Source organism: Furipterus horrens, unplaced genomic scaffold (assembly GCF_987537825.1).
Source record: "Furipterus horrens unplaced genomic scaffold, mFurHor1.1.pri manual_scaffold_1, whole genome shotgun sequence".
Classification (NCBI taxonomy): Eukaryota; Metazoa; Chordata; class Mammalia; order Chiroptera; family Furipteridae; genus Furipterus; species Furipterus horrens.
The window spans coordinates 196,397,987-196,408,775 of NW_028327171.1; positions in this window are offsets into that span (position 1 = coordinate 196,397,987).

A 10,789-nucleotide genomic window follows, 5' to 3' on the forward strand; every position below is an offset into this window, starting at 1 on the left:
GTTGGTAATGCCTCCTCTATAGTATTTTCCACAATTTCCTGCTCAAAAGATGCTCCTTTCCCAAACACAGGCCCTGGAGAACTTTAACCTTGACCTTTCTCTAGGCTTGTTCACCCCTGCCTCCCCATCCCCACCACCCCAGCTGAGCCTGTTGCAGCTGGTCTAACTCAGCTTTGATTCTTGGAGACAAAGTGGGTCTAGGTGCTCAATTGTCTATCAAGGGTTGCTTGTTGTTAAGACCCAACATTGTTAGAGATAATGCCAACAGTGTGCCTGCCTGTTGCAATGCCAGGACCACCACCAGAGCATGGAGGGTGACCCCAGGCTGGGGCCATGTTGCCTCCTCCCCACATCCTCCATGGAGGAACATGCAGCCTTGGAAGAACCCAGGAAAATGCAGGGCCCTCCACCTCGGGTGCTTTAGTTTTGGGAGAAAACATACCTCTTCTCATCTTTCTTATTTTCAAGTCATTAAAATCAAAACAAAACAACAGCAAAAAAAAAAAAAAATTATACTAAGTGAGAAAATTCTCTGTTCTTGTAGTATATGCTTGAGGCAGATGTAAGAATAATACCTGTGTTTTATACATAAGGAGACCAAAGGACAGAAGAAAAGAATTTGCTGTAGAACACCCATTTATCAGGTCTGATAAATTGAGAACAACAGTGTAAAATTAGTCTTGCCTAACCTTTCAGTTTTAATTAATTATGATTGAACTTTTTGTTTCATAGAAATGTTTGCAATCCCAAATTTTGCATACAGAGTGTTTTCTTTTATATAGGCAATATAGAGATTTATCTGGAACTAGAGACATGACTATTAAGGTTTCTTAGTTCTGAGACAATATTAAGCCAGATGTTTGTGGGAGACAAAAGAACACTACAAAAAGAAGCAAAAGAGTGAAAGTATGCAAGTGTCAAATTACAGTATGAAACCACCGATTTTTCATTTTTGTCTTGAGATATGAAAATGATATCTTTATTAATATCTAGCTAACTACCTACACTAACAATTACAGTAAGCCATTAGACATTCTTTCTGGAATTTTACTGCCATAAGGATTCCAGACTCCTTGCAGCATTCGATAAAATCTTGAACTTGTTCAGAACATATCTCTCGGGCTTTTTTCTCATTATTTTAGGGATCAAAACATCTTTTTTTGACATGTCTGAGATGCTGCTCTGCCAGGGGGAGCATCATTTCTGCGACAGACCCCTCTTGCTCTTTTTATGAGAAGAAACTGACACAACCCCACCAAGGCCAGGAGGTGAAACGTTTCTCCCGCTTGCATCTGGACAGTCCAGTAATTATTGCAGACATGAAACCGTGTGACTTTTAAGACTAGGTCTTAAAAGGCCTACATGGACTCAACAATAAAAGGACCAAGCTATTAATACTTGTGTAGTTGGATGATTATAAAGGGCATTTTGTGTAGTGAAAAAAGCCAACCTCAAAAGGTAACATACCATATGATTCCATTTATATAACATTCTCGAAATGATAAAACTATATAGATGAAAAACACGTGAGTGGCTGTCAAGGGACAGATATGGGAATAGGGAGGATGGGAGTGACTATAATGGGAGTCCGTTTGTGGGAAAGTTTTGTATGATGATTGCAGTGATGATTACATGCATCTTAAAATGGAATCAAATTGCACAGAACACACACACAGACACACAGAAATGAGTGCATATAAAATAGAATTAGTTCATAGTCTAGTTAACGGTATTGTGCAAATGTCAATTTCTGATTATGATATTGTTCTGCAGTTAAAGTGATCTCACCATGAGGAGAAGCTGAATGAAGGGTTCATGGCACTCTATTACTATATTAGCAACTTCCTATTTGTCCATAATTAACTCAAAATAAAATTTGTTTTGTTTTGTTTTTTAAAAGGCAATACAGCCTTGGTCAGTGTGGCTTAGTCAGTTGGGCATCATTCCACAAAGTGAAAGGTCACCAGTTAGATTCTGGGTCAGGACACGTGCCTGGGTTGCAGGTTTGGTCCTCGGTCAGGGTGCCTTCAGAAGGCAACCAATTGATGTTTTTCTCTCACATCAATGTTTCTTTCCCTTTCTTTCTCCCTCCCTTCCTCTCTCTCTAAAATAATAATTAATAATAATAACAACAACAACAATAATAATAAAAGGTGATACAGCTTTTACCTGTTCTTGGGAGGCTTGCTTTTGGAGTCCAGCTGTGATGCAATGAAGAAGTCCAGGCTAAGCAGAGAGGTCATGTGTGGGGTTTGGAGTGACAGTGCTACCTGAGGCCCCAGTTAACAGATTCATGAGTGAGGAAGCATTCAAGATAACTTTAGCCAGAGCCATAATCTAACTGACACTGTATGGGAGGCCCCAGGTGAGAAGCATGAAGTGAGACCTGCCCGGTTGAGCCCAATGTCTAGAGTCACGAGAGGTAACAAGAAAGTAATTATTGTTGTTTGAAGCCCTTAAGTTTTGAAATAACTCATTATGCAACAACAGGTGACCAGAGCACCGTCGGTGTGATCTGAGCACCTCTGTGCTCCATCTCGTGTATGAAATGAAGAAAATAACAGTTCCGGCACCACAAGGCTATTGCGAGCATGAAGCAAGCAATCAAATAAAGAATCTAGGGCAGTGCTTATATGAGGTTAATAACGTTAGCTACAAATATTATTATTGTGTATCTAAACTAGAATCAAACGACAAACAAGATCTGGAATAGCCCACTTAGCAATGTGCCAATTCTAGAACGACAGTAAATGACTCATCCCTTCTTATCCCCAGAGACCGAGAGTGAGCACTAGAACTTGGCAGTAGAGTAACTGCTATTTTGAGCACATCCTTGGATGACCTCCGTCCCTGGTGTGCCCGTAGGGTAAATGTACACTTTAAATATAAATGATGCTTTTATTAAGTTATCCCTTCCCTCTCAACCCCAGAGGGAATAACTTTTTTCTTCTATGTGGATAAACACCTTCAGAGCTGAAAGTATTTGTGGGTACTAATCTGCTCCTTGCAGTCAAAGAATGTTCTTTTATGGAAAATGTCTGCTGTTCGAACAACACTTGAGCTGTTTTGGAAGTCTATTTTTTCATATAACTTAATAAAAGACCTTCTTTCTTTCTTTTTTCAGTTTTAGCACAGAGTGCACTAAGCCAAATTATCTTTAAGGCCCCCTTTTCGCTACATTATGTATTTTTTAAAGAACAATTATCCTTTACCTCCCTACTCCTACCTTCTACTCTTACCTCTGAACCGCATAATTACAGGCAGCGCCCCTAAGCGTTGGGCCAGCAGACCTCCTCTGGAAGGAAGAATCGGCAGAAGGGGAAGCAGAATTGACTAGGAGGGGCCTGGGGTCCTGACCACCTCCAGGGAGTCTGAACTTCCCTCAAAGACTAGCTCCAGTCAGAGACCAGGGAAGATGCTGATTGTGGTTCCTGGCAGGGCAGGGATGTGCTGCTGAAGAGAAGCCCTCAGGCAGCGCTGGAAAATAGTTAGGACTTCAGACTTTGGGAAATGCCAAATCATTGACCCTTGGGGTCCAGTTCTTGCCCCTGATCTGTAATTTTTTTTGGAGGTTTCCTTGGAAGCTGATTCACGATGACTAAATCAACCCAGTCAACCTTATGTGTAATATTTAATCCCTAGAAAAAAGAAACAGGAGAGAAAATTGATGCAAGGGGTGGAGTTGGGGGAGGGGATGCTGAGGAATAAAGCAGAGGTCTAGACACACACACACGTGCACATGATGGAATTCTGAGTTATCACACAGCAGCATTAAAACATAACTTGGGCTCACTATGTCATCTTGCTGCAGCTGTGACAATATTATGATAGTATATATCCTGTTTTATCTATGGCTTTTATCATTAAGGTCTTCACATCCAAAGTGGCTTTGAATGCAAACATGCATTTTATCCAGTAGATTCTGGGAAAAATATCATGGAGTTACCTGAAAAGGAGGACAATCCCAGCAGCTAGAGAATCAACAATTCCTGTCACTCTAGACTGAGAGCAACAACAATCTCTGTTTAACTATATGAGAGAGTCCATGGGTTCGGAATGGGAAGAAAGAAAGTTGAAAAAACAGGTTTAAATAGTGGACCTCAGAGAACATCTACTAAAAATAAAAAGTCAATATCCTCAAGTGGCATAAAGTAAATAATACACCTTAAATTGTACCCACTAGGGATTACTTGCAATTAATCAACATCATCCTTCTCCTTTTTAAATAATATTTTTATTTATTTTTAGAGAGAGGGGAAGGGAGGGAGAAAGAGAGGGGGAGAAAAACATTGTTGCTCCTGTGCAACCCCAACTGGGACGTGGTCCACAGCCCAGGCATGTACCCTGACTGGGAATCGAACCGATGATCTTTCAGTTCATAGGCCAACACTCAGTCCACTGAGCCACACCAGCCAGGGGTCATTCTTTTCTTTTGAAGATGGTTATTAGGCAATCAACACTCTGTGTAGATTTACTACATCTGGTGGTTTTTTCCCAACTCCTTCCATGGTTCTCAAACATTAGCATTCTAAGAATTACCTGGAGATTCCTGGAGCACTGCCTTCAGAATCTGATTCAGTAGGTGGAGCACAGGAATCTTCTTTTTAATATCCATTTGAGGGTTTTCAATTGAATTCTCTGACTGAGTGATCTGTCCAGCCTGGTGAGTCTCAAGCAGGTGGCCATTGCTGGATTCTTTCTTTGTCTTGATGACTAAGAAAAATGGTAGTTCGGCTTCTATTCTGCTACTTACTAGCTGACCCTGGGCAAGTCACTTTATTTTCTTGGCCTCAATTTCCTTCTGATAAAAATGCAATGATCTATGGTGGTGGAATTAAATGAAAATGCAGGTGAAGGACCAGAGCAACAAATGTGAATTCCCTCAACCTTTGCCCTGCTGAGAAATTTAACACTACATTGCTTCTTCAAGAAATTGTGTTCTAGTGCCAAATGACTGAATTATCCGAACTTTTGAAACATGGTCTATCTGCAAGCTTGCAACTTGAACCTGGTAGAAGGTTAATCTTATTTACAGAAGACCATGTGTTGAGAAAAAAATTTACTTTCAAATGTTACAGACTTCAGCATAAATACTAAGGTCATTAATTTTGTGTACGACCAGGCCTGTACACTGCTTCTCCATAACTCCAGTTTACATAGGATAATTCCACATATATGTCTCAACCATTCTAACATGTCTAGACCTTGTCACCCTCTTATCTCAGGACTCTGCAGAGCTTCATTCTTCTCTTGTCTTTTTTTTTTCTCTAATCCAGCCTATTAATTAATATATTTCCATAGGTCAACATAGATCAGAATGAGAAAACTATATTTAATACATACATGGAAGGGCAAAAATAGGTATATAGTTGTTCATATAGAAAATAATATTAAATAATATAAGAATAAACTGTTTTGCATACTCACAACTGTAAACTTACTTTTGCCCTACCCTGTATTTGAGATTAAAACTTCAGAAGTGCCTACTCACTTTGTATTTGAATAGATCCTCTAAGAAAAATTGACATAATTATTTAAATAAATGGACTTACATTTGTTTATGAAAGTTGCCTGTATACTTTATATATTTGGGCCCTAAATGCCAGTCTAGAATTACATGTAACCTGGCTGGTCCTCCTTCTATGGGTAGTACATAAGTGGTGTAATATAAAGCTTCAAGAGGGCAGGAGTCAAGGGTAACTCATCACAGTGTGCCCATTGCCCAGGCCAATGCCTGGCCCAAACACATTTATTGGATGAATGCATAGGTTTAGAGATTCAGGACTTGAATTTCTCTTAAAATTTTATCCAGTTGCTTATGATGTGATACCCTTTGTTAACTTACTCATAATGATTTTATTGCCTTTGTTCAAGGAGCTAATTAGAAGGCAAAGGGTATCGGTTTCAAAGACAGGGATGTGATTAGCCTTATACAAATGAGTAAAATTTATTTTAAAATATTGGGATGCCTTTTAGAGTATCATTGTCAAGAGTTACAATGATAGTTTTATCTCTTGCTCTAACAGTTACCTGAATGCCTCCCTTCATGTGTATTAGCTTTTCCTCTGACTTTGACACTGACCTCCCCTGTCTTTCAGATTGTTTCTTCTTTGTCCTTCACTGATTCTTCTACTTGCTTCCTAAATGCAGCCAATCATTGACCATTTGCTCTTCTCATTTCACTGTTCTTTCTTAGAGCACATCTATTCTCAACACTTCAACTACTGGCTACACCTCTGGCCTTGACTTCAATTCTTCATCTCCAAATGCTGCTTGTAATTCTCCAATTTGGTGTTCTGCCTGTCTCAAATTCATTGTCTGTAACTGAACTCATCTTTGGCTTGCAATCAGCAATCTTTGGAACTCTTGTATTTTTGATGGTGGCCCCTTAAGGGTTTCACTCATCCAGCCTCAAAAAGACTTGTCTTGAGAATACATTTTCTTCTTTTAATTTTTAAGATTACCAGTGAAATCAGACTGCAGAGTAGATAATGTGGAATCTAATATACTATGATTCCAAAGACATGTAAAATAGCTTTTCTACTGACATAGAAGACTCACTGAATGTTTGTATTTAACCCTAAAAAAAACAAGTTGAAAAGGAGATTAAATAAATAGCAGAGCACCAGGCTATATCATGTTTACTTGTATTTCTCCCTAATATTTACCATAGACATGAACTAAGTATGACAGATACAAATATCTATGCGATAAATTAGAAGTTATTAATAAGGCTTTTTAGAGGTTGGTAGAAATCTAAACTTCTTACACAGTAGATTAGGAAAAATGTTTGGGTGATATCAGTAAGATGCTGGGTATTTCATTGGCATGTTTTTAGGTTAAACAGATTCTGGTATTAAGAGGAGGTTAAGTTAAAGGTGATGTAACTACCCTCAAAAGTCCAATGATAGCCCATTCTTATATATAGATTCCACTATTCTCAAGTGTTTCTGGGTTATTTGTCTCCCAGTACGTTAAATATATGAGTATCATCCCACTGCTTCATGGCCTCCATGGTTTCTGATGAGAAATCAGCAGTTAATTTTATTGAGGATCTCTTGTACATGATAAGTAGCTTCTCTCTTGCTTCTTTCAAGATTTTCTCTTCATCAATGGCTTTTGACAGATTCTTCTTAGTGGGTGAGATTCCAAATGGGTTAATGCTTCATGTACAATGCAAGTGATAAAATTTGAATACCACTGCTGTACACACAATCCCCAGTGAGTCCATTGCTGGAGAAAAAGATGTGAGCTCGAACTACTTCCCAAAATGGAGAATTGGACTAGGAGTAAACATGTGAGTAGGAAATTTTTATCCTTTGATTGTATCTTAAATCTCCTCCTGCGCTCAGTTGGGAGTTTGTGAAGCAGTCACATTAGACCTGATACTTTTCAAGTAATTGTCTGAGGGAATGGAACACATATCAGTGAACCAGTGAGTTAAGTCACAACCGTGCAATGGGGCAAGAACGAAAGCACTCACTGTACATACAGATCACGATTTTGCTTATCTCGCCATAGCTGTAAAATATTTGAAGAATGTAGTCATAAAAAATAAGACCCAAGTTAACTCCAAAGAAATTCTGAAAGGTATTTCCATTATAATAGTAAAGAATCTCGTAGAACACTGTAACAAGCCCGGTGACTCAAACCCAAGCTGTCTGACTCTGGGCACTGGTGCAATTCGAGTACCTGGTGTAGCTGACTTGTAAGATAAGTACCCTCATCTAGAGGTTGTGGGTCTTATGGATACTGATATCCCAAGAGAGAGTCAGGATTAAAGGACATGCTGAAGTTTATTTATTGGGTTAGGGTGTTCAAATATACAAGAATAGAAAAAAAGCCTCTCGTGTAAAGAATCTAGCCCAGATGGAAAAACCAGATTAAAAACTTTGGCTAAGATCCAAGTTGCAAGTCTTCATGGCATAGTACAAGGTGTGGTAATTACTTTGCAGGGAAAAACAAGTCACCAACATGCAAGCTATCTCAAACAAGAAACATAGAAACATGGTTGAAAAAAGTATTAATTGAGTGATTCTAGTAAACGGAGTAACTGTAACCAGAAAATATAAAAATTTTTAAATAGGTGAAAGCAATTCTAGAACATTAGAGTAAAAATTCAGAGCCAAAGGTTAAAGTTTCTATCATATAGTTTAAATATTTTAATTGGGAAATTTGCAGTATCAAGGCCTTATAGAATATGCCTGTGAAGCTCCTTAAGTAGAAATAAGTAGGAGTAAAGCTTTGTGACTTGAAAATAGAAAGTGCCCTGGCTGGGTAGCTCAGTTGGTTAGTGTCATCCTGATACATCAAGGTTGTGGGTTGGTTCGATTCCTGGTCAGGGCATATATAAGAAATCAACCAATGAATGCATAAATAAATGGAACAACAAATCAAAGTTTCTCTCTCTCTCTCTGAAAACACACACACACACACACACACACACACACACACACACACACACACACACACACACACACACACACACACACACCAAGGCCAACTAGGAAGAGGATAATTCCCATGGAGAAATCAAATGAAAGCTTTAAACCCAAATATTCTTGAGAATAAAGTATCATCAAGTGAGAGAAGGAAGGTCCCAAAAGCCAGCTAAAGATCCTTAAGCATCTGTACCCATAATTCTTTGTGTACAATCCCAGTAAAATTACAGGGGCATTTTAGAGACACTTTCTTGCCTATATCTGAAAAGGTTAAACACAATATGACAGGCAAACCAAAGGCTTTGGCAAGAAGGTAGGCCAACACTGGAGAGGAAGTCCTTGGATTTGACCAGGGAGAATGTGGACCTCTGCAATTAGCCCTAGAAATTCAAAACAGATTTCCTAATACATTTTTAACCTTTATATTGTAAAATAAAATGGATACAGTAAACCATACAAAACTAGAAGTGCATATATTCATCACTCCAAAGGATCCATAACTAGTGATCCTAGCACTCTAGTACCTTCATTTGCTTTGGAGATCTGTCCTTCAATGCCAGCATTAAATTGTTAAATAAATCTCCAGTTTCTTATGGTGGTCCTTCAACACTTTCTGCTGAGCCACTTGGTAGGTTGAGGGGTGGGGTGGGGGATCTAATCTGGAAAGGAAGGCGAGGAGGGATTCATTCCATTGGTAGAAAAGAAAGACAGAGGCCTAATATACAAGATAGTATCTTTCTTTACCCAATTAACTGCTTGCAAAATACTCATAAAGCTGACAGGACCCACCTTAATGGTTTCCCTCTGGCTAAATTTGAGGCAATTTGAGCATCAAAATACAAGATAGTATAACCCATTGAATAAAGCAAAAATCCTTGAATCCATGCCAATGTGAATGAGTAAATACATGCAGAGACAGGAAAGTTGTACCTTTACAGTAACATATAAATATGTAATATATTTAGTCCTGGCCAGGTGGCTCAGTTGGTGGTTGTCCTGTACAGCAAAAGGTTGTGGGTTTGATTCCCAGTCAGGACACATACCTAGGTTGTGGGTTCAATCCCTGGTTGGGGCACGTGCAGGAGGCAATTGATCAGTTTTGCTCTCTAAAAATTAATAAACATCCTTGGGCGAGGGTGAAAAAACGTGATGCATTTAAAATATATATAATAACTATAGAAGTATGATGAAATTATAAAATCACCAAGCGATGCTAAAACTATGGGTGACTTTTGATGATGAAGAGTATCTTATACAGCATCTCCTTACATGTTACTTCTGTTTTCAAGGGGAAAATAGTAAATTCACAGTGGAGAAGCAAGGCAGCTACCACCTTAACCAAATGAGCAAAGCTGACTAAACCAGTTCTGAGACAAACCATTACTATATGTTCTTTCCTCTCCCCAATATTATACTCTGAGAAGGACACTATCACTTCAGTAAGTATCTCTGCCAAAAATGCAAAACTTCAAATCTAATTGCAAGGCAACATCAGACAAACCCAAGGTGAGGGACTTTATACAAAATAACTAGTCTGTACTATTCAAAAATATCACGCTCTAGAAAGACAAAGAAAAGCTCAGAGACTGTTTCAGACAAAAGGAGACTTAAGCGATATGACAACTAAATGCAGTGTATGTTCCTTGATCGGATCTTGGAGGTGAAACTGTGAAGATGATGGGAACAGTTGTAATCTGAATAGGGACTATATTGTAGTGTGTCAGTTAAATTTCCTCATTTTGATCATTGTATTATGGTTATATAAAAGAATGGATTACTTAGGGGTAAAGGGCACGATGTCTTCAAATTACTCTAAACTGGTTCACTGTGCGTGTATGAAGAGAGGAAGACAGAAAATGAGACACAAATGGTGCAAATGTTAAAAACTGATAAAGGAGTTCTTCATACTATTTTTATAATTTTTCTGTAAATTTGAAATATCAGAATTAAATGTTACATTGTTTGCAAAATTCACTTCTTTCAGAGTCTGTGATCCCAACCGAATTCAGTTGTTGAAGTTTCTTTTTCAGAGGAATTTGGATGCTACATTCTCCCTAATATTGAAAATAGGGACTGTGAAATAAAACCTCTAAAAAAGGTGATGAACGTACAATGTTTAAATCAATAGTTATATACTCTCTTCTTTAATATTTTTATGTTAGTTTCTAATCTTATCTCCTTTAAGAGGAAGACAAGAGCGTTAATTTGGGGGAAATTTTTATTATGTAAGTGCTCAAATGGAGGATGGAAAATCACTTGTCAGGAAAATCCCAGAAAGACTGACTGTATTAGGCAAGAATACAGCGTAGATGTGATTCTAATTGCTAAGTTTCAATTTCAAATATTTT